This window comes from Capsicum annuum, chromosome 1 (genome assembly GCF_002878395.1).
Source record: "Capsicum annuum cultivar UCD-10X-F1 chromosome 1, UCD10Xv1.1, whole genome shotgun sequence".
Classification (NCBI taxonomy): Eukaryota; Viridiplantae; Streptophyta; class Magnoliopsida; order Solanales; family Solanaceae; genus Capsicum; species Capsicum annuum.
The window spans coordinates 222,888,049-222,914,868 of record NC_061111.1 but is presented as its reverse complement, the minus strand read 5'-3'; the positions used below and the strand labels follow the sequence as shown (position 1 = coordinate 222,914,868).

The 26,820-nt window shown below is 33.1% G+C and overlaps 1 pseudogene; it reads left to right on the top strand.

Annotated features, from left to right (window-relative positions):
• Positions 1 to 23,545, top strand: part of LOC124898831 — a 50,445-nt pseudogene extending 26,900 nt beyond the window's left edge.
• The last annotated feature ends 3,275 nt before the right edge of the window (positions 23,546 to 26,820 follow it).

Sequence of the window (26,820 nt, the reverse complement as noted above, 5' to 3'; positions counted from 1 at the left end):
GCTTCTTTAGAAGACATGTTCTGGAAGAATAAGGAAGAGATTAATTAGACTAAGAGTTTAGCTTGGGCTCATGCTCACTCATATGACTTGAATACTGAAATAAGGGAAACTTTTCCTAAAACGCCTTATAGCCTCCTGTCCATAAGTGTCGTGCGCCACACACCCATGTACAAGATTCTGCTAGATGCGACTTTTAGACTTCCTAGGACTCTATAGAGCTTTAGGCTCTGATACCAAGTTTGTAACACCCCAAGTCTGTACCCCGGATGCTACACAGTGCTCATAATCTCGAAGGACCACAAGCTAACCCATGACTCGTACTTGCTACAATAAATAAATAATAATACTGTAGTATATGGAAATTAGGCAGAAAACACGCAAGTTTAAATACTATAATAAGACTGAATGCGGTATAACAAATACAAAATCTGATACATCTATCTGAAAATACTCTAGTCTGAAAAAGCCTCTAAACTGTCTGAAATATGGAGTTGATGGGATAAGTCCCCAACTAACTCTGAACTACTGAAATAAGTTGAAATATTGAAACAATCATTATGTCCTCGAACTATGAGGACTCACCACTAACTCTTACTACTGAAAATCTGAATTGCTAGGGTGCTCGAGAGCCCATGCATCTGAACCTATGATATAAGACATTATAGCACAAGAGAAAAGTATGCGTCAGTACTTTGAATATATTGGTATGCTAAGTGAGGTAGGCTAAAATGCATGAGTTCATATGCATGAAAAATACTATCTGGATGACATGAATAAAACTCAATAAGAGTATATGCATGAATACGTATATTGTAATTGAGATCTTGACAGCACTTGATACTGAATTTGAATACTAATTAACTAATATTTGAGTTTACTGATACTGTACTACTGATAATTGAATGACTATATCTGACGGTCCTAATTCAGTGGAACTATACTGAGTTCCGTACTAAGCTGAGTGACGTCTGATAGTCCTAAATCTGTAGAACTAAACTGAGTTCTATTCTAAGACTGAATATGAAACTAAGACTGTGGGAGGTAATCATCTAATCGACATGCCCCTTTCTACATAGATTGGGTTCCAACCTGTAAAGCTAGTTGGAAGGGTGTCAGTATCATGCCGCGGGTAAAGACAAGTTGTGAGTTAGCCCTTTTTGATAGAAAGCTCTTTCATCAACCCTCGCTGGCAGGAAAACTCGAATGAGATGTATCAACCCTCATAATATTTGGCAGGAAGATATCTCAACCTATGATGGCTACGTAGTTCTATAATATAGGGATTGCTCTTAAGGGTCAAACCCTCTGCTGGCAGGAATGCCCATATCCCTGGGTTTTCTCGGTGCGAATCCTACTCTCAACTGAATGGACACTGAACTGATTTCCTAGTTCATACTAGGCCTGAATGAACTATTACTAAGTTTATTGTGTTTCCATTGACTGACGAAATACTACTGAATTCTATTAGCTGACTGAGTTTACTGAGGTTTGAGCTGAATACTGAACTAGACTGGACTAATACTGAGTCTACTGAGTTTTCCTGAGTCCTGTAACTAACTAAGAGTACTACTAATCATGATATGACTCAAACTAGTCTGTAATTGACATTGGCTCTAGGTAAACATCTAAATTGTAGGGTATTAAATACCCCAGGACTCGATAGTATAAAAATAAAGCATCACATGACCTTGCTTGGCATAAAAATGCACACTTGATTCATAATGCATCTATAGAGGCATTTTATCGAACACTTGAATGATATGAACTAGTATACATGCTAACATGGTATAATCTCACCATTACATTCATATAACAAACCCCTTAGAAGGCACTGTATATGTAAATAGTACTAATCAACATACGATCATCACAATTTCAACACCAAGTTCATAATTTCAAGACTTCAACATGAATCCACATGATACTACATACATAATAACTATTTTGCACATAAATCTTGCACTTAGTCATGGATTAGAAACCCAATCAACATTATAATCATGAATACACTTAAATCCAATCATGGAAATCATGAAATCACTTTACTCAAAGTTTTAAAAGAGTTTTTTAGACTCTAAGGGTGAAAGGAACCCTTGGATGAATACTTCACATATTGCTAAATTCTTGAAGATTAATGAAGGAATCTTGAGCCTTGGTCTTGAAATTAAATCACTTAGGGTTCTTGTTCTTGAGCAATTTGAGAGAAAGTAAGTATATTTTGCTCAATGTAAGCTGAATCTCATGTTTTAAAGCTAAAGAGGGGTGGGAAAAAGACCCTAATACCCTAGAGGATGCAGGTTTTTAATTACTGAAATCCAAATTGTCGATGCGCAGATTGATGCATCCCATCATTGGCATCGACGTGATACCCAACGCATCGCGTCGAGCGTAAATCGGTTCACTGGAAATTGCCACTTAGAGCCAACAAAAACATTGATCGATGCAATGGCCACTAAACCATTCTGAGATCGCGTTGATACACAATTTTGTATTCTTAAACGTTGTTCAAACAAAGTCCAAAAAATCAAAAACTCGTCCAGGAACACCTACTGACTTTCCTGATCATGAATCAACCTAAATATTGACATTTTAAGGTCATAGAGGTTGTGAAATAGCATTGCCAACTTACGAAGGCCAAAATAATACTAAGTATGAATATTTATCTAGAGTTTTCTAAGTCTGGGACCCCTTAACAAGCTTTTAGGGACTGAGTTAAGCTTAGGATTTTGCTGGATATTACAATTCTCCTTTATGATAGCATGGGAGTATACTTCAACATCTCAAATTTTTTAGGAAAATAATCCTTTCTTAACTATTTTTAGAATTAGTTTACAACTTCCTCGGCCAGCTCTTTCTTGTTTTTAATCCACATTCCATTGTCTCTTTGGATCATGTTGATTTGTAATATTTTCCTTTTACTATTAACTCTAGCATGAAAGAATTTTGTATTTCCTTTTCTATCTTCAAACCATCTCATCCCAGCTTTATACCTTTAATATTTCTTCTCCAAATATAAATATCTAGATAAATCAACTTAGGATTTATGAAGAGCTTCTCTATTTGCTTCTGTAGGACTAAAATTCAATTGAATCTCCTAAGGATGAATTATTTCTTTAGTAGTAGTTGTCTTCTGAGAAATGTCCCATAGACCTCTCTACTCAACTTTGTTATCACAGACTTGGAATTTTATCAAGTTTTGATGTAAACTAAACATTGGATTCCTAACAAAATCTGTCACCCAATGTTCTTTAACAACTTTTATGATATTATCATACTTTGTCCAAAATTTTAAGAATTTAAAGGGTTTGATGACAGATTCAGTATTCTAAGAGTATTGAACTTCTAAAGGGGAGTGGTCTGATCCCATTTTACTCATATGCTTGACACTTATGTTAGGAAATTCATCTTGAAGCTTTTGTTTATAGGATATTTTATTCAATCTTTAAGCATGATGATCCATCCTTTCATTTCACTAAGTGTAAGTACTTCCAGAATAACCCATATCAGATAGACCACATTCAGAAAGATAATTTGCAAAATCCTCCATCTCTTTATATAGCATCGAAAGATTACCCAACTTCTCTTCCTATGATAAGATATCAGTAAAGTCACCTCCAATCAACCAAGGATGTGGATACAGGCCTGCAAGATGTCCTAAGGATTCCCATAACTCTTTCCTATTGATGACACTACAAGTTTCATACACCATAGTAACCATGACCCCTTTTGTCCAACTTGTGTACTAAATATTAACAATAAGGTGCTGAATATTGTCCTAACAAAGGTCAACTTGAAGCCCTTACCTAATAAATAACCTAATTTTTCTAGAATAATTTGCTAAAGCAATATAGTAACCCAAACTTCTTTTATAATGTTCCATGTTTGATGTATCTTCTAAATATTCCATCAAACCAATTAGACTATAATGACATCTTCTGTTTAGATTTATTAATCTCTTAAAATCTTGTTGAGTGTTGATAAATCTGATATTCCAAAAAATTATTTTATTCATAATGGATGATTGTCTTTAGAGGCAGTCAACCTCATATATAAAGTTATGACAGGATCAACACCTTTCTTAATATTGTTTCCCTATTTGCTTTTGACATTGCTCTTCATCTTGTCTATCTATTTTAGTGATAAACCCACTACCATTGCAACCTGCTATATACTTATGTTATGGGATCTATCTTCTCCTAACTTTCCCCCATTCTCTTTTTGAAAGATAAAGAGCTCTGGGTTTATGTTATTCCCATCTGCCTCCATGTTTAGCATAACATTGTTCAAATCTACAGTCTCATTTTGCATAACTAGGACCTTTGTTAATTAATGAATTTCATTTGATATTTATTTTGTGCTGGAGTGTTCAGTGTCACTATATCTGTGCCCCTCTGAAGCCTGTGAATATATACCGACCCACTTTTTTCTTGTAGAATATTTTTTCAATTCCTATTATTCCTCCTGAGTTGACTTTGGACTGTCCTGAGTTAGGTTGGAAATTTTTTGTTATTCTGTTGTCTCTTTGTGAAAATTCTTTTCTCATCTCACTATTTTCCACTTTGTCTTAATTAGATTAAGATTTTTGAGAGGTGTTTGTTTCTTTATTTTTTTGATGGTTGGTTTTCTATTGTGTGGTGATCTACTATAATGACTTTCTGTTTTATTGGATCCTGAATTACATCTTCTAACATATTTCTTGAACACTTTTGAGATAAATTTTAAGTCATAAGATTTGTCTTAACCCATGGCTGTTTCAAGTTCCTATCTTGCTCTGTATCCTTCAAAGCTATAAAAGAATTTATAGTCTACACTTTAGTGTTTTAATCCCCTAACCTGGTTGTCTCCTAATGTCCCGTAGACTTATGGGACTTAAGATGATGAAAATGAGGAACTTTTTCAATCTCGAAGGTATTTTTATCTAGATATAATGTGTTTGGTGTAGTTTTACAGAAGAATAGGGTTAGATGCGATTAGAATGGAAAAGAAGGAAAACATGTACAAGTGCCAAAAGGCTTACTTGGAAATGAGTTTTTGGGTAACCATATGACTCATCACCTAGGTCATTGTTAGTTCAAAAAGTAGAATGATTTGAATGATGAAGTAAAGGGGTGACTACAAGATAGTTCTATGACTCATCAAGACAAGCTATGAGTCATAGAGAGGAATCATTCTGAGCAATGATGATAAAGTCTTGAAGATGCAAAATTGATACTAGCCGCGACGAGGGTAGGCAATGACTCATAGTGCTACTTGACATTGTAGCAAGGAAACCATTGGGAGTCCAATGTGTTCACAACCTTGGAGAAATTAAAGGACAAGTAGGGTATAAGAGGAGGCTACGAATTATCATGTCTTATGACGAGTCGTCTTGAGTAGCCATCCTGAGCATTTAAAGAAAAGTCCTGATGTCATGAGAAAAAGCAAAGTAGATATGGATCATCCTAGGACTAGAAAATCCATAGGACGAGTCATCATCGGTAGGAAAAAGATCAAACTATACACAGAAAGAAGACTGGCAATGTCGTAGTCAGTCGTCTATACAGCTTGTTGTTAGAGGCATCATTACTGTTGACTTTTTAATCGTGTTTTCTTTAGTAAATACTTTATTTTGTCTATAAATACTCTTATTTGATCTCTTGTTGAAGGTTGCTCACTATTACATTAGTTTGAGGTTCTTAGATATATTTTTGATATTGGAATTATTAACATTAAATTTTAGGGTTTTTATTCAATTTGAGATTTTGGAGTTTTTCATCTTATTATTTTAAGTACACAATTATGCTTCATCTACCAATTCTTCTTCTATCTTATTCTTTTAAGTACACAATTATGCTTTCATCTATGAATTTTTCTTTCGTGCTCATGATCATGAGTATCTAAATCCCATAACTAGAGTTGTGATAACCATGATTGTATTGGTATTTTCTTCATTTTGACTTTGTAATCGTGTTTTATTAAGTAAAACTACTCGCAAGTATTGGTATTTTTTTCATTTTGACTGCTTTCCGGACGGTTGTAAATGTTAGAAACTCTTCTGTACTCTAGACTTGCTCGAGAGAGAGGTAGAGATTGAAAAAAGGAGATAACAATAGAGATTTGAGGCTATCAACCTTAATATAATTACCTTGAACCTAAACCAGGATAGTTAACTTTAGATCACAGAACAAGGGTTAGTAATGCCACCCTCTAAGTCAGAAAGGAGATGAGCGAAATTTATTTAACAAAGGTCGAGAGACAGTTAGATAATACATATTTTGTTAGATTTTGCATGCAAGAGTAATGCCTCCAAGGTAACCCCTGGACTTCACATGGTGCTTAAGGTTATGCATAGCCCAAGCCAACCCATGATACCTACTATGCACTGAACTCTTTTAAATTTAAACTTAAAACATGAGCGAAAACTGAAGAAAACTTAAAGCGGAATTCAAATAGACGAATAATGTCAACTTAAAAGCTCTAAAATTAATAACTTCCAAATAGATGAATAATGTCAATTTAAAACTCTTAACTTAATAACCTTTAAATCTGCAGAAAACTAAACGAAATATAATGTCTAGTCTTGACAAGGTTCTAATCTGATGACTGAAAAACCACTAGGACAAACCCGACTGATCCAAACTAAAAGATAAATAACTGGAAGAACTGCATTAAACAGCTGTAATCATCATAAACTTGGACCTCGAACTATGAGGACTCACCAATTATCTGAATGTATGAAAGAGTGACCATGGTTAATTGTGCTCCTGGGGACGAACAACAGAACCTACATTATAAAATAATGTAGCACATAGACATATATGTGGTCAGTACTTCTGGAATTTACTGAGTATATGAGGGTGACTACATAAGTAAACTAAATCAATGCATAAACTTAAAACATGAACTCTAAGTGTAAATGAACTCACCAAGAGACTGAAATAAACTGAGAGTTGAAATATCTTAAAACATGTACAACAAATCATAATATGGTAAACTAGGTGAGTTACTACACTTCATTTTTGAAAATAGTCCTTTCTGTGGGAGATTTTCATAACCGACATAAACCATGTGAGCTAGCATGTAGTCCAATGTCTGACCCATGTTGAGGAGGGTTGTTCTATCATTTCCATTGAAATTGAACCTGAACTGAACTAGAGTGATAACTAAACTAAGCCTATTTTGGGAATGGGAAAACTCTCTGGCAAGGCCCCTAAACCTATGGTGGCACATAGTTTTCAGGAAATAGGATGCGCTGAACCCACACTTTTCTCTCGGTGCTAAATACTACTTCCAAAATATATACTATATGCTTATACTGATGAAATTCACCTTAAAATAAGAATATGTGGGTTTGTAAATCTGAAAGTCAATTATGCTTCTGTTAATAACTCATATTCATGAATACTGTGTGAATTTTATATCATGTCTAAGACCATAAGATAAAAGTTGAAATCTGAATCATATAGTCATAATTTGAAATAGTAAGTCTGAACTTCATGCAAACTGAGAGAATCATGATCAATTCATATGCTCATATGTGTAAAGTGACCAAATCAAGCTGAAAATCATATATATCAACCATCTCATATAAATTCATGTCAAAATACTAAAATCTATTTCATAATAACAATCATATAAGTGAAAACAAGAGTAAGATAAATTCTTATGCAAACTAAACTTTGAATCACATGATAATGTCATAATTTTATAAACAAGGAAATTGGGTATGAACCCTAATTAAAATCACATAAATTCAATTATAAAATCAAATCTTTTGGGAACAAGGATGAAAGGTTATCCTTTTTAAAACACCAAATACCTAAATTTAGGGAATATCTTGGAGGAAGCGTGAATTGGACCTGGGAGTTGAACTTTTTGAAAGAAACCTTACCGCTTTTCTCTTGAGAGTGAGTGAAGAATGATCATTGAAAATAGACTAAGAATGTAAAATTAATATTTTTTGATAATTTAAGTCGTGGAAGAGGGGTTTGAGGGGGGAAAAGACCAAATTACCCCTAAGGAAACTTAAAAAAAGTTGCAGAAATTTTCAGTGACAACTAGGTTGATGACCCATTAGTTTGGTGACAACTCATCACCCTAGTCGTCCAAGATGGATTTTGCCATTTACTGGTTATAGGTGATGGATTTCATTGGTGGATCATCACCTCGTTGACGACTCATCACCTAGTTGATGGCTCATCAACTTAGTCGTCACCTAGTTGACAACTCATCAACTTAATTGTCACCTTCTGGCAGACAGACACTCCGAAGTAAAATGAGCATAAATTTCCACTCTGATGTAGGATTAAGATGAAATTGGATGTGTTGGAAAGAAGACTCAAAGATCTTCATTGATATATAGTATGACACCTAACTCATTATACTCTAGGAGTTACACTCATTCAAATTTGACCTTGTAGATTCGATATTAAATGTTAATCAATACAAATGTTCTCAACTCCACTTTGGTCAAAGTGCTTCCTATGACCATAATTGTATTGAAAACACTTCACACTCAAGGTGAATGGTCATGAAACTTATTTATGGTTTGACATAATCTCTTAGGGGCCTTTAAAAATATGACGGAGAGTCGTAAACTTATCTAGAAACTTGTAAGGTATTATAATATCTCCCCCTTGGGATCATTCATCCTTGAACAAAGATTAAGATGGGAAAAAGGATATCTTTCTCTAAAACTGAATTACTCACCCCAAGAACAGGCATATAACAGAAATAACAACTAGACATAGACTGAATAAGTTGAACTGATATGAGTAAGGATATAAGTGAGTAGATAGATTAAATTAGAAGTCTTACCTCAACATAACTCAGTGCTAGGAGTAAATAAGTGATGGTATCAACTCATCATATCTGCTTCTGCTTCTCATCTTGCTCCCTCAGTCAACTGATTTCTCCAATGAACTCTTACTAAAACCATGTCCGTATTCCTTAGCCTTCGAACTTATCGACTAAGGATTTAAACTGGGATTTCCTTATAGGACAGGCTATCCTTGTCTCCAATACTTTCTATGGGGACTACTAAGGACGGGTCCTCGATGCATTCCTTTAACATCAAAACATGGAAAACTGGATGGATGGCCTGGTGGAAGATCTGGCTTGTAAGCAACTTCTCCAACACACCTTAGTATTTCATAAGGACCAATAAATCGGGGACTAAGTTTTTATTTCTTCCCAAATCTCATTATCCCCTTCATGGGTGACACCTTCAAGAATACGTAATCACTAACTTCAAACTTTAGTTCTCTCCTCCTCATATCTGTGTATAATTTATGGCTACTTTGAGTAGTTTTCAACCTCTCATGAATCAACTGAACTTTTCCATAGCTTCAAGAATAGAATCCAACCCAACTAAGGCCGCTTTATCAACTTTAAACAAAACGATAGATGACCTGCATCTACGCCCGTACAATGCTTTAAACCGAGCCATCTGAATACTTGCATGTTAACTATTATTATAGGCAAACTCAATCAAAGATAAATGATCATCCCATCTTACCTTAATGCCCATCACACATGCTCTCAACATATCTTCTAGTGTATGAATTGTATGCTCAGCCTAACCATCTGTCTTTGGATGAAAAGTCATACTAAGTTTCATGTTTGTTCCAAGGCCTTTTTGAAATGATTGACAAAACTAGGAAGTGAATTGTGTGCCTCTGTCTGAAATAATAGACAAAGGAATCCCATAGAACCTTACTAACTTGTGAATATACATCTTAGCATAATCTTTCACTGTATCAAAAAGCTTAATGGGTAAGAAAGGGCTGATTTAGTCATTTGATCCGTGATGACCAAATTAAATCATGCTGACATTTGGTGCTAGGAAGTTTAGTAATAAAATCCAAATTAATGACCTCCCACTTCTAAGTGGGAATGACAATATCCTATAGCGTACCTCTGAGCCTTTGTTTCTCAATCTTTACTTACTGATAATTGGGATACTTGGCCACAAACTCTGCTATGTCCCTCTTAATACTGTTCCACTAATAGATATCCCGCAAGTTGTGGTACATCTTAGTAGCACCATGGTAATTGAATACCTCGAACTGTGAGCTTCTGCTAATATTCTTGCTCTTAACCCATCCATATTGGGAATACAAAGTTGACCTTAATAATGAAAGACACCATATCTACCTTGGGAGAAAGCCTCTACATTTTGCTAATAAACTACATCCAAAATCTAAGAATGAGATCAATATGCTGCTTCTTCTTCACTTTAACTACTAAGGATGATTCTGAATCATTCTAGACCACTACTCCCCTATCATCTTTATCAAGCAAACATATACCTAAATGAGCTAGTCTACGCACTTTCTTGGCTAACTCCTACTCTCCCTTCTTCACAAGAGCCACACTACCCATAGACAACTGTAACACCCCAAGTCTGTACCCCAAATGATAAATGATGCTTATGACCCCAAAGGACCACAAGATAACCCATGACTGGTATCTACTATGAGCACTGAATAATCACACGGTAATAATAATAATACTGAAATAAATGTGGAAATTAGGATGAAGTCTCCATAAAGTTCACAACTGAAAATAAATACTGAATACTGAGAAATAAATACTAAAAACTGAATATCTGTCTGAAATACTTTAGTCTGAAAGCTTTTAACTATCTGAATATGGAGTTGATGGGACAGGTCTCTAACTTACTCCGTCTACTGAATGATGAACTACTGAAATACTGAAAGATAACATCGTCCTCGAACTATAATGACTCACCACTAAATCTGCTATTGATAATCTGGGCTGCTAAGTAAGGTCAGGAGCCCGTGCGTTTGAACCTATCATATAAGACATCATAGTGCAAAACAAAAGTATGTATCAGTACTTTGAATGCACTAGTATGCTAAATTAGGTAGGCTGATATGCATGGGTTCATATGCATGGACAACAACTAGCTGAGTAACATGGACGTAACTAAATGAGAGTACATGCACGAATACATAAATTGTAACTGAGATCCTGTTAACACTGGATACTGAGTTCTGAATACTGATTAACTAATATCTGAGTTTATTGAAAGTGTAGTACTGATAACTGAGTGACTATTTTTGACAGTCTTGATTCTATAGAATAGAACTGAGTTCTATATTGAGTTGGGTGACTGTGTCTGACAGTCCTGAATCTATAGAACTGAACTGAGTTCTATGGTGAAACTGAAATTGAAACTGAAACTGTGGGAGGTAGTTATCTAACCAACATGCCCCTCTCCAAATGGATTGGGGTCCAAACTATAACCCTAGTTGGAAGGGTGCCAATACCATGCCACGAGTAAAGAAAAGCTATGGGTTAACCCTCTCTGACAAGAAGCACTTTCATCAACCCTCGCTGGTAGGAAAACTCATGTGAGATGTATCAATCCTAATCTGACAGGAAGATATCTCAACCTATGCTGGCTACGTAGTTATATAACTCAGGGGTTGCTAATAAGGGTCAAACCCTATGCTGGCAGAAATACCCCCATCCCTGGGTTCGCTCGATGCTGATTCCTACTCCCAAATAAATAGACACTGAACTAATTTCTAAATTGTACTAGGCTTGACTGAACTGTTACTGATCGTATTGTCTAACTGAACTGAACTGAGTTCACTGAGGTCTGAACTGACTACTGAACTGAGACTGGGACTGATTACTGAGTATTACTATTTATGACACTACTGAGACTATTCTGAAACTACCGTAGCTCTAGGTAAATAACTAGATTTTCGAGTATTGAATACTTCGAAGACTCGATAATATGAAAAGTAACATATTGCATGACTTTAGTAGCATAATAGTACTTTCTTACTAATAATGCATTCATTTAGACAATTTTGTCAAACACTTGATATACATGAGCTTGTTCATGAATAAAATCACATAATAACATGTCATGCTTGCACTAGTCAATTCATATAAGCATTTTGACAAATACTTGGGGAGCATGGGTATTTAACATATCAATAAACATATAATACTATCATGGATACTACATTCAACTTGTAATTCAAGAGTTCAACATGAAGTTCACATAATTCAATCCACAATTAACTAGTTTTCATGGAATTTGTGATAAATTATGGAATTAAAAACCCATTTAACATCATAATCAAGATTACATTAAAATCCAACATGAAATCTATGAAATCATTTAACTTGTAATTTAAAAGAGTTTCTTGAACTCCAAGGGTGGAAGAAAGTCCTTGGATGAACACTTCACATACCTTGGTACTTGAATTAATGAAGGTTGATGGTGAATTTTTGAAGCTTGAATTGAAATTAGATCTCCTAGTGTTTTATTCTTGAGTAATTTGAGAGAAATAAGGAATGTCTTTTCCCTAGGAGTAATTTATTTAGTGTTTTGGGTGCTAAATAGGGGTGGGAAAATGACCCAAATACTCTCATAGATGCAGAGTTTTAATAACTGAAAACAATTTTAGTGATGCGCAGCCCTACGCACCGCGTCGATGGGGTCGATGCGATCGCCGACGCACCGCGTCGAGTCCACATCGGTTCACCGAAAATTGGCACTGGAAAAAACATTTATCAATGCAATAGGTGATGCAGCGCATCGAGATTGCGTTGATCCACTGGTTTGGACTTCCAAACATGATTCAAACGATGTTAAAAAAATCCAAAAATTGTTTGAGAATACCTACTGACATACCTGATCATGAATCAACCTAAAAATTTACACTTTAAGGTTTTCAGGGTCGAGGAATAGTATCACCAACTTATAAGGGTAAAAATAATTCTAAGTGTAAATACTTAGCTAAAATTTCTAAGTATAGGACCCCTTATCAAGCTCTAAGGGCTGAGTTAAGCTTAGAATTTTGTGGGGTCTTACAACAACTTACTCAGCATGTCTGCCACCATATTTACCTTACCCAGATGGTAAAGCACATTCTTGCCGTAATCTTTCAATAACCCCAACCACCTTCTCTAATGAAGATTCAACTCTTTCTACATAAATACATACTAGAGACTCTTATGATCAGTAAAAATTTCAACATACACACCATATAAGTAGTGCCTTCAAATCTTTAGAGCAAACATAACAACTGCCAACTCTAAATTATAGGTTGGATAATCTTTTTGTGGTCCTTAAGATTTCTGGATACATAGGCTATTACCTTCTAATTTTGTATCAAAACGCAACCTAACCCAACTCTAGAAGCATCATAATACACCACAAACCCATCCAACCCCTGTAGTAAGGCTAACACTTGAGCTGAAGTCAATCTATCCTTCAACTCTTGGAAACTCTTTTCAAATTTATCTGACCATATAAACTTCACCTTCTTTTGAGTCAACTAAGTCAATGGTGCATCTATTAAGGAAAAACCCTCAACAAACCTCCTATAGTAACCAGCTAAACCCAGAAAGCTCTGAATATCAAATGGAGTAATAGGTCTAGGATAGGGCTTCACCATCAGTCTCCTGAGGGTCTACATGAATACCATTCCCCAAAATAACTTTCCCCAAAAATGTAATGGACTCCAATAAAAATTCATACTTATTAAACTTTGTACAAAGCTAATGATCCTTAAGGGTCTGCAACCCTGTTCTCAAATGGTTTGCATGCTCCTCCTCATGCCGATAATATACAAGTATGTTATCTATGAAAACAATGACAAACATATCCAAGTAGTACTTGGAGACCTTGTTCATCAAATTCATAAAGGTTGTAGGAGCATTTGTTAGTACAAAAAACATAACCACAAACTCAAAATAACCATGCCGAGTTCTGAAGGCAGTCTTCGGGATGTTACGCTCCCTAACCTTCAACTGGTGATATCCCAACCTGAGATTAATCTTTGAAAACTAATGGTCGCCCTAAAGCTGATCGAATAAATCATAAATTCTAGGGATGAGGTACTTATTCTTGATGGTGACCTTGTTTAACTGACTATAGTCTATGCACATACTAAGAGTTCCATCCTTTTTATTCATGAATAGAACTATAGAACCCCACGGGGAAATACTAGGTCTGATGAACCCCTTAAGTAAGAGGTTCTTGAGCTGCTCTTTTAATTATTTAAGCTTGTACGGAGCCATACTATAGAGAGAAATGGAGATTGGTTGGTATCAAGAAAGAGATTAATACTGAACTCTATTTCTCCATCGGGAGGTACCTCAGGTAGATCACCTGGGAAGACCTTTGAATATTCATTGACTACACAGACTGACCGAATGGTTAAGGCCTTAACTTAGTGTCTTTAAATCTAATTAAGTGGTAGATACACTCTTTTGATATTATTTTTATGGCTTTAAGATAAGAGATGAAATGACCATTGGGAGATACTAAAATACCCTTCCACTCAAGGACTGACGTATTAGAAAACTGAAACTTCACCACTCGGGTATGATAATCAACTGATTCATAGCACGAATGCAGTCAATCCATGCCCAAAATAACATCAAAATCTATCATCTCTAACTCTATTAAATCTGCCAAAGTAACCTTATAGAGGACTTTAATAGGGTACTTTCTGTATAGTCTTCTGGCAATAACTAGCTTACCCAATAGAGTAGAAACTAACAAGGGTTTAGAAAGACTTTCGGGACTTACTTCAAAATTTACAGCTATGAGTGGGGTAACAAAAGAGAGGTTTGAACTCGGGTCTAATAACACATAAAGATCAAGGCGAAAGACACTAAGCATACCTATGATAACATTTGGGGTGATCTCCTGCTCCTGACAATAAAGTATTGCATAAAACTGTGTCTGACATTATCCTTAACTTTTCCACCTCAATCTGCCGAGCATGACTCATGAAATGATTAATATCCATATCCTCAATCAACATAGATGTCCTACTCTCTTTAACTACCAACTCAAACACTCCAGTGACAAACTTACTCATACAAGCTCTAGAATTCGCAACAACTCTGGTGCATAATTAGCTAGCTAGGTGAACTTAAGGAAATATTCCTTCACTAACATAAAGCCCTATCTCTAGTTCATGAAATCCTCTACCTTAGCCTCCATCATCTCACGAGTAAAAAACCTATCCATAAATGCAGTTTGAAATACATCCCAACTCATAGGAGCTGCATTCTCACGTCTACCATCCTTCCACATAGTAACCAAATCATAAGCAACATTCTTCAATTGAAAAGACGCTAAATCCATACTTTTATCTTCTGTAACATGCATAATCTGTGTAATATTTTTCACCTTATCAGAGGATCCTCATTCACCTTTGACCCAAAGAACTCAGGTGGGTTCATCCTCATAAAATCTCAAACTTTGGCTGTATTAAAGTTACCATTCTGCTGAAGTGGGATTGTTACTGGTTGGTTTCCCTAAATATTTGCATTCACAGCCTGAGCTAACATTTAAAACACAACTCGAAACTCTATATGAGATATATTTTCATTCAAAGGGTCTGCAGGTGGTGATGGGTCTGGCTGATCCCCATATATGCATACGTAAGATCTGTAAGGAGGCATTCTCTGTCATATAAAAGCATGAATTAGAGATATAGAGATGACCTTAAGGCATGATAGAGATTATGAAATAAAGAATGGTTCCTAATATGTCCCGTAGCCTTTTTCTCATAAGTGTGGAGCGCTTTATACACATGATCAAGACTCTACATAATGCAGCTTATCAGGCTCCCTAGGACTCTTTAAAACCTTAAGTTCTAATACCAAGTTTGTAATGCTCCGAAGGTACCCCCTGGATGTCACACGGTGCTTAAGGCTATGAATAGCCCAAGCGAACCAATGATATCGAATCCGTACTGAACTCTCTTGAATGTAAACTTAAAATATGAGAGAAAAATGAAGAACACTTAAAGAGGAATTCAAATGGATAAATAATCTCAAGTTAAAAGCTCTGTAACTTAATAACCTTCAAATCTATGGAAAATTGAAAGAAATATAATCTGACTAGTCTTGATAAACCTCTAATCTAATGACTGAAGATCCACTGGAATAGATCCTAGCTCACCCGAACTGAAAGCTAAAAAACTGGAAGAACTGTATTAAACATTGGCAATCATCATAAACTTGGCCCTCAAACTATGAGGACTCGCCAACCATGTGAATGTAGGAAATAATGCCCATGGTTAATGGTGTTGCTGGGGACGAACAGCAAAACCTACATTATGAAATAATGTAGCACATAGACATAAATGTGGTAAGTACTTCTGGAATTTACTGAGTATATGAGGGTGAATACATAAGTAGAATTGAATCAATGCATAATCTTAAAACACAAATGCTAAGCGTAAATGAACTCACCAAGAGACTTAAATAAACTGAGAGCTGAAATATCTTAAAACATGTATAACAAAGCATAATATGATAAACTAGGTGGGTTACTACACTTAGTTTCTAAAAATAGTCCTTTCTGTGGGAGTTCTCATAACTAACATAAACCATGTGACTAGCATAGAATCCAATCTCTGACCCCCATTGAGGAGAGCTATTTTACCCTTTCCATTGAAATAAAACCTAAACTAAACTAGAGTGATCACTAAACTGAGCCTATATTGGGCAAGGATAACACTCTCTAGTGAGTCCCTTAAACTTACGGTGGCACGTAGTTTTTGGGAAATAGAATACGCTGAATGAACACTTTCCTCTCATTGATAAATACTACTCCCAAAATATATATTATATGCTCATACTGATGAAATTCACCTTAAAATAAGCATGTGGGTTTGTAAATATGAAAGTCAATCATACTTTTGTTAATAACTCATACTCATGAATACAACATGAGTTTCATATCATGTGTAAGATCATAAGGTCAAAATTGAAATCTAAATCATATTGTGGTAATATAAAATAATATCTTTCTTGCAAAATAATGAAACTACTTTTTTTTTTTATATTTTACACAAGGGCAAAATTAGAATATATATATATATATTTAAAAATAACATAGAATTTTAAAAATAAACTGCTAAATTAAAAAAAATGCTAGTATATTTAAATATGATCGTCATTTTTTTCTTGATAAGCTGCTAAATCTTTTTTATCTCGATGTAGCTGTGTTGACACTTAACTGTTCTCGAATTATGAAATCCTTTTCATCCTGCACACTTTATATTGTGGAGGAGTATGAAGATGATCAATATCTTCAAATGAAATATTAAATGGAACATAGCAAAATTCAACAAATATAGAACATAAACAATCAACCGTTTAGATTTTTTCACTAAAGTTTGAGGTAAGTGAAAAATAATTTTGATATACCCTAGCAATTCTTTAATAAAGAGATAGGTTGGACAATACGTTTGATGTACCCTTATTAAACTCCTGAGTGCATCAAAGATTTTAATTTTTACTTGATTATCCAACAACAACAAAAAAATCATCAATGCACTTTTATATGCCTCAACATTATTCATCTAATTTATATATGCAATGTCAAAAGCTACCAAGCGGAAAGTGGGTATTTGAGTTGTCATTTGGAATTTTCATCCAAGGCTAAACTTTTATATAGTTTCGGCATAAAGCTTCCTGAGTTACCATAATTTTTAGGGAGCTAAGAAGAATGCTGATTCCATGAAAATGATAGACACAATCATTTTTTATTTAGTAGTTTTTCTAATTTTGTGTCTTTTTTTAGAAGAAAAAAATATTTATATTCTAATTTGGCCCTTGTGGAAAATTATAAAAATGAGTAAGTTTTACTATTTTGCAAGAAAGATAGAAGGTTAGGGTGAAAATTATAAAATAAAATAGGATAGGGTGCAAATCACAAAAGAGGTCATACATTAGGGTGTAAAACTCAACGGACTCTCAAAATTACGTCTATTAGAATATGTATCCACCAAGATTCGATCTTGGGAAAAAAAGACAACTCTAAACCCTTTTACCATTGAGCTACCAATTAACTTGTGTTTAAGAGGTACAATGTAAAATAATAATTCGATCTTATATACACAGTATAATTTTTCAGTTAAGGGTGTTTGGATAAACCCCTAAACTATATGTAGATCTGCCCCTGTTAGTGTTGTAATCTCATTTAAGATAAAGTTTTCTAGGATGGGACACCACCAACAAACTATAAAGATAAAGAGTATTTGGAGATGGTGCTGAAAACTAGATGATTCACCTCTCTGTAAGGCCTACTTATTACTGGGTTGATTCTATCGATGTTGTGCGTTTGAAGTGATAATTTTTTTTCAAGGATCTTAAAACCTGAAATTATATTCAGGATAGCAAAATTAGTCCATGAAAAATATAATCATTCACATTATAAGTTTGGAAGAATAAATGATTATCTATATAAGTGACAGAGCCAGTAATCTAAAATTTTTCACTAGGTTGTGTTAAAGATGTACAAAATCAAATATATACTTATAAATCATAATATCATTTAACCTTTGTTCACCATATAATTTTCTGATGAACTGTGTGCACTGGACCTTTCTTCGCCTATCCATAGTTCCGCCAATGATCTATATATTAGTTCAGTCTATTTTTAGCGCCCAATCCAAGCCCTTTAAATAATTTTTTTCTAGATTGTGTAAAAATATTTATTTGATAGTATTTTCTTCTTGTTTACTAACCAAAGATCAAAAATAAATATGAAAACCACTAGAAAAAATATTTTTTTGTCGCACCAAGAACTTGTGCATTTTCAAATAGCATTGTGCTTTAATTTAGAATTGTTGTTGTTGGGGAGAAGGATGGAGTAAAGATGTGAGAGAGTTCCAGAATAGTTTAATGGGTTCCTTTGATTCTTCAAAACATATGGGCCCATTCAAATTTAGAGGTCACTTCAGCAAGATTAAAAATGCTAATCCAGGTAAACACCAATTTTAATTTATTTTTTATCTGTGATATTTTTTATTACTTATTTCTATGATTGTTTGAGAAGCTACAAAATTAGAAGGAATTAATTAATCACAAATAACCACTTATATGAGTGTCATAAGTCTTCCAATTAGTAGGTGTAAATTTGATTATCACTATCAAAAGATATTTTAATTTACAGTTGTAGTTACGACAAGATATATAAGTGTAATTTGCAAAACTAATAGCCTTACAATGCAAAATGTACATACTTGTTCAACTGGAATAAAGTCATGATCGCATATTGTGATGGAGGATCATTCACGGGAACGTTGAAAGAGTTGATCCTGTATGTTATTATAAAGCTATATAATTTTTTAATTTCTTTCATACTTACTGTATGATTTTTGTTCTCGTTTTGAAAAGCAAGGGGTTTAATAACTTAATACAAAATTAACATATAAAATTATGACCAAATCAATAATTTCTTCCAAATAAATCGCTGTATAGCTAGATAGGTTTAACAACTTAATGCTTTTGGGTGGTTTAATTTACAAAAAAGGAAAAATGCATATAAACATTCTTAGATTGTTTAACGTAAGACATAACAAAACTTCTTAGTTTGCAACTTATAGCAAAATTTTGATATAAAAAAGATTTTTTTTAAATTTTACTTGGAAAATAAAATACAAATTATATATAAGGAAAAAATGATTTCATACCCATAAAAAATAATAACAGTTATTATCAGAATATCAATGCATATCAACCACCCCTACTATTTCTCTAAAAATAATTTGTTCCTAATTATAACCATTCACAATCAACAAAGGTGTTCTATCTTTCTTCTTCCTCCTTCTCCTCTTCCTCTTATTCTTCATTGAGTGTGTACTTTCACTTCTTCGTCCAAAAATTAAAAATCAAACTCTGAGTAAAATTCAATATTATTCAGATTATTTTCTTTTAATTATTGATTTTTCTAATTAGCATACAAAGTTATGTATTTTGGTTTACGGTGGTAGATAAAATGCAATATATGATTTTTGATTGGTATTGATAAACAAATTTTTTATTTTAAAATCATAAATAGATTTAAAAAATAAAAAAAAACTTGTGTTTATATACGTATCGACTGTTATGTTATTTTCTGTATTGTATTTAATATGTATGGATATTTGTATGATTATTGCTTTTTGGTAAAACTTTGTATTGTACATTATTTAAAAGTGAAACTTATATATAATCTATATGGATAAGGCAATATGTTTTTTTTTGTTTCTGATTATTTCTCAACTAAAAATAAGTATTTTCTAATATTGTATTTAATAGATATAGATATAATATGTTCAATGCCTTCTGATTGTTCCTTACTTAAAATTCAACGACTATTATCTTATCTTTTAAAAATATTCTATTGTTACAAATAAAGTATCAACTAAGATATTAATATATGAAATTAATATGCAAGATACTATATACAAATAATGTATTCTTACTAAGAAATTTTAGTGTATGAAAAAGGTGTAAATTTTGCTTAGTACGATTTAATATAACAAATCATGTTTAAATTATTTTATTGATATATCTCATTCACTAAATGATATTTCTTACTAATGTCTTATTTTTTGTAATTCATATCAAAACTAGTAATAAGATAACTTATCATGAAATTTATATGTAAAATGGTGATCACTTAATTTATAAACATTACATACAGTAACTATTTATCGTTAAAGAGGTGTAGTATATTTTACATCTATGAAATTTATTTACAATATAACATCTTTACATTATTTTAACCAATTAATTTTAAATTTATTAATATTACAATGTCATATACCAAATAATTTTAATTTTTGGGGTTTTAATATTTGGAATTGATATGTGAAATGCTAAACGTAGATGATTTATTCTTATTAATGTTTTTAGTCTATGAAAATGTTACAAAATATGCTACCCATGATTTAGTTCAACCAACGGTATCAACACATATAATTCATACAAAATCTGATTTCTCTTAACATGATTCATATAACCGTGAGATCAATGTATATGTAGTACTATAATAAAATTCAAGCAAACAAACTTTATAAAGGAAATGAAATTCAACCCCCAAAAAGCTTGATAAAGGAAGTGTTAGAATCATTTAAAAATGTCAAGGTTGATACAGAAACAATATCCCTAAAAGCTTGACGTTTTGTCAGGCAGACAAATAAAAAAATAATGAGTATAATTAAGAAGAAGAAACATGTGAGAATAGGCAAAAGAATATTGTTCCAATAAATTTACTTTAGAAAAACTTGGAACTTTTTGGAAAAGGTAAGAATTATAATTAATGAAGATATATGAAATTGACCATATTTTACTCCTACCATAATTATCAATACATTTAGTTATGAGATATTTAATACTCTCTCCGTCTCAAATTACCCGTCCTAAATTTCCTAATTTGATTTCTCATTTTACTTGTCTTTTTTCATTAATCAAGAAGAGACAATTTTTTTCCATGTTTTACCCTTTGCATTAATTACCTTTTCTTTAAATTAAAATGTAAACATTATTTAATAGGGGCACTATGGTAAACTAGCCATGTTATTAATTTTTTTCTTAATCAATGTGTCATCTCAATTTGAAACGAGTAATTTGGGATGGAAGGAGTACTAAACCGTAAAAAAAGGAGTTAATTATAGTTAATTTTTTATCTAAGAAATAATAATTAATTTTTTTAAAAGTTGCTACAACTTTCAATTAAAACCTAAATAAAGTAATTATCTAAAAATGTTCTACAACTTATAATAAACAATCTAATAAATGCATATGGGATAATTTTCTCTTAACAAAATAGTAGTAAATACATAATTTTTATATATTTAAGTATATATATAATATACATAATCAATGTACATGTCTGTACATTTGGGTGTTCTCGTAATTAAAGGTTGAGTCAGAGTAGGGGTACTTAAGACACAATCAAAATATGAAATTTTCACCAAAACAACAATTTCTCCCAAATGAAATGGTATATAGGTAGTACTGATAATGAAACAAGGTTGTTAGAATGAAATGGACAACATAGCATAAGTTTTTTTATATTTAAGCATAAATATACATATAATATATAGAATCAGTGTTGTGTTTTGTATATTTGGGTATGTCGGTAATTAAAGTGGGAGGGGGAAGGAGGGGTTGTAATTACTCAATACACAATCAAAATATGAAATTTTCACCGTCAACAATTTCTCCTAAATGAACTGGTATATAATTAGTATAAAATAAGGTTGGTAAATTGAAATGGGAAAACATAATCATTGTTCATTGTTTGAGGTTGTGCTTTTGTTCACATTCTTACTTCTTTAGTCTTTATTTGACTACCAATCTTCACATCAGAGATTTAAGGATTTTTTCGACAGTAATGGAGGATCTTTTATCAAGAGGATTAAAGGATGTCAAAAATATATATTAACTTAATTACTTATGTACAAGTAAACAAACTATTGTCTTAATATGGCTTTTTCATGCTTTTAGTCATACTAATAAAAGTTAATTTATCGTGTTCTACTAGGTCCTTCTTACTGGTAGTTTTGCTAGTGCATATCAATGTTATATTGTGATCGTTTTAGTAAACTACTGCCTTGTACTTCTAGAACAAAATGCTTTACCGATACTATGGTGCACTTATGGTGTTACATGATCAACTTTTGAAGATGATTTCATATGTGTAAGAATTACATTACTATTTGTTGTTCTTTTTTCAGCATAAAGAGTCTTCAGAAGGGAACAGGCTTTGAACCAATCTGTAAAGCACTTGTTACTTTATATGTGTAATCTCCTCCTCGAAATTCTATTTTTGTGCGTTGCATTTCTTTTTACTCAAATAACAATTCACATGACTTAGCGGTGTCAAATAAGTGAGTCAAAATGGATTACCGAGTTAATATATGACCCGTTTAAAAGTTATTTGGACTAAAATGGATTGAATGAACTAATAGCTTTACTTACTGCTTATTTGAGTTGCAGGGGTTTGTTAAAGTACTACCAAAATCTTGCACTTCAAGAATGAAGCCAAAATTGGTCCAAATTATTAATGGATTAATTTTTCTTCATGTGCATCAACATTAATGTGTCAATGTAATTACTAAAAATCGTCCCAAAATATTTTGCAGTGTTTTTCCTACAAAACCTGCAACATGATATCAAAACATTACTTTTTACGATCACATTACCATTCATATAGTTCAGGTAATTATTTATACATACTTTACTTGTTTCATTTCTTAAGGATCTAACTACACGAAGTACGTATTGCAGGTTGGAACTACATTCGGTGATTATTATAATGCTATTAAACATAATAATTGCTTTGTTGATCAAAAGAAAAACCTCAGAGGTTAGATTACAATTTTTTTTTTCAAAGTCCAAGTGTTTGGTTGTCTAATTATTCAAGTTATTTATTTAAGAACTTTGGTTGGAGTTCCTAACGAAGCTGCTTGATGCAAGTGACCCAAAATGTAGAGGAGTTTACATTGACTCTCGATTTCATTATACTCAACATCAGAGTTAGTCAATAATGTGGTATGAAATTATTTATTGCTTTCACCTTGTCTGAAACAATATAAATTTTGCTCAAGGATCAACTCCCTGAATCATTTCTAGTCAAACGATGCCACATAAAGTGTAACGCTTATGAATTTTAATTAAGGTTTTTATGCAAACAATTATAAAGGCATTTGGATATTGGTACTTTGATAGGTAGTACCCTTATCTCATAGACAAGTATGACTTGCTAATCCCATGAAATAAACTCGAATTGCTGGGGTTACATGGAGACTGATAAATGATATGTGTTTTATGTAAAAGTCATGAATGTTTGGAGTTATAGATTTTCACTTTAATATGTTAATTACTTAAACTACATGTATTAAAGCAAGTTTCTATATCTCTCTCTCTATATATGTATATATATATATATTCTCTCTCTCTTTATATATATATATATTTATATGTATGTAGTTTGTGCTATCTTTCATTGTATTATAAAAATATTAATTTGAGTCCATAATAGTTTTCAATGTTCGATACTTTTAGCCAAAGCTCACGTACAATTATTTAACGTTGAATCTTATGGAAAGTTTTATCATTTTGCATGATATAAGTTGCAATGACCTTTATAGTGATTTTTGGAATTTTATATGTTTTGATCATTTTGTCCTAACCTTAGGACTACTTGATAACATTTATGAGTTGCAGAAATAATTTGCATGGTCTCCAATGCATTCGAGAGTGATTTATATGAGTTTGTTGTTTTGGAATAGCCTTAAAGTGATTTATTCGACTATGGTCAATATATTTTGATTGGGTTTCGGATAGTGATTTGATAGTTCCATTAAATTTGGAATGTCGATTTTTGGTTAGGAGCATGGTTAGTTCGAGAACCGAACTTTTATTTTGCAATTTAAACTCTTAAATATAAACTTATCAAATTTAGCCAAAAAGAGGTTTTGGGCGCTATTCATAGTAACTAGTCTCTTTTTAAAAATTTGATGGTTCAATTGAATCAAGATTGTCAGAATTAGCCAGGTAGCATTAATGGTTTATTTCTATGGATTCCTAAATGAATCATGAGGGTCCATTCGTAGAGTTTTGACTAATGTCTTTGTTGGTTTCAGCTGTTGCAGGTGCAAGTTCCCCCTTCTTCACATTCTTAACCTACTCTATCACATTCACAAAGAACTTATACTTCTCCCTTTGCATTTGCGACCCTTATGTCATATTTGCAAAACCGAACATTTCCTATATCGTGATTCATGATGGTGGGTACTAATGTACCTTGAAATTATGACACTTTAAACGCTTAAAACTATGAATATTTTCAAGTATAATGGTATTTTTGTATGGATATGATGTATTTTGAGGTGCTTGAAGGTCAAAAGTTCCGAACAAGAGAAGTGCTAAACTTTTGGACTTAAGGTCATTAGATGATCTATTTCACAATTATGGAACGTAACCACTATCTTACCATGTCATCATGGATTGATTCAAAGTAAGGACTCGTAGAAATTTATAGACGAAAGCTTCCCATTGTATTATTTGATCGCGATAAGCAGACCTGCAACCAATGATACAGAAGCTTAGTATGAAGAAGATCAAATGAGTGTCTCCCACAACCTTTCCTAGAATTCATGATCATACCAAGATATTGTGGTAGGAAGATCCAGAATTGAGGTTTGCAGGAGTTAAAGGACAAGAGGATCTGATGAGAGGGTTCCACAATCGTCCAAAGGAACCATGAGGTAGTACTGAAGATTGTACCATTGATGACTTGAGGATGACAAAGTCCAGTGCCAACCTACAAGCACCAAGGATGGTCGTGGGATCTAACAACGATTGTGCCTTTCCATCATCCGAGATGACTGACTCAACATACCTTTTTATGTTTAGGATGAGGTTTATTTTATCTATAAATACTCTTATTCATTATTTTGTATTTTTTGACATTCTATTATATTATTGTAAGGTTCTAAGGAACATTCTTGGTCATAGAACTACAAACATCAACTTTTAGGTTTTTAATTTTAGGTGACATTTCAGAGTTTTTTTGTATTCTTATTGTAAGTTCATAATTATGTTTTCATATCAGAATTCTTCATAATTATTTTTTCATATCAGAATTCTTCTTATGTTCTTGAGACTGTGTATAGGTAATCACTACAAATAGGATTGTGAGAACTATGATGAATTAAGAAAGTAATGTCATAGTGTTGAGTGATCTTAAATCGGTGTTTATGCATGCATTGTTGTTTTCTTGGGTTTGATTTTATTTGTGGCGGTGTACAATTTTAGAACTCACCTTATCTTTACTTGAGATAAAAGAACGAGTACGCATGGGAAGAAAGACATAAATGACAACCTCCACTTAATAGCTTGAGCCGATAATTCAAAATAGATAATTTAGGATCCAAGATAGAGGATAGTAGTAAAGGATCAGGAAAAGAGAACTTACTCGAGGATATTTCTTAGACAAAAGCATAAATTTGTTTTAGGTATATATAACCTACCAATTTGTAATACCCAAGGTTTTGGACTCTGAAATTTTTGAAGTGAAATTGAACACTGCCCAGGCAACGACTCAGGTGATGAGTCGTTACCACTCATCATGAGTCATATGGTGCCACTTGTTGCCTAACTAGTAAGGTTACCCAGGTCACTATCGTGATCATGAATAGACCCCATGAGTCATAGGTAAAGGTCACGAGTCGTGGTGAGGGACGCATGGCCATAACAGTGGAGGTGCCCAAGGTTTTTGCTCAGGCCACATGTATGGACAACGACCATGACCAGTCATCATGAGTCATTACCTGACCTGTAATGACTAAGAGCCATTTCTCCTGCATGTTTTTAAGTAAGGGTAATTTAGTCTTTTCTTTCTTTTACACTTTACCCACAACCTTAAAATATCTAAGGGACCCTATTAATATCAGTTAATTAAATCAAGCACTACTCTCATCATCATAAACTCTCTAAAGGAAGATAAATTAGGGGTTTTAAGGGAATTTAATCTTTAAGCTTTCAACATTGGATTTTCTTTCTATTCTTGTGTTTTTTAGGTATGTCTCTCATCCTTACACGTATATTTGTTTTTTATTATGGCATGAATAAGTATAATAATTATGTGGTTTATTTGTGGGACTGAGAATTGGGTTGAGGGTTTTAAATGGTATTCACTTGGATTATTTTCCCCATGGTTTTAGATGCATTGTTCATACTTTAATTAATGGTTTGGGGATGAATTGGGGAAATATGGTGTGGTTTGGGGAACATTGGTTTCCCAAAATTGATGGTTTTTGGCTTGCAATTTGCATTAACCTCAACCCACTTTGCAAATTGGTTTTGAAATATGGGTAATTACATGGCTTTACTTGCTCCTCTAAACTATTGTATTGCATTAAAGGCTAAGCAAAATAAAATGATTTTTAAATTCTTTGGTGGCCATGGTTTTGGATTAAAAATAGAACTTGGGAATCTAATGGTTAATGGTATGGTTATGGCATAATGGAATTAAATTGCAAGTAT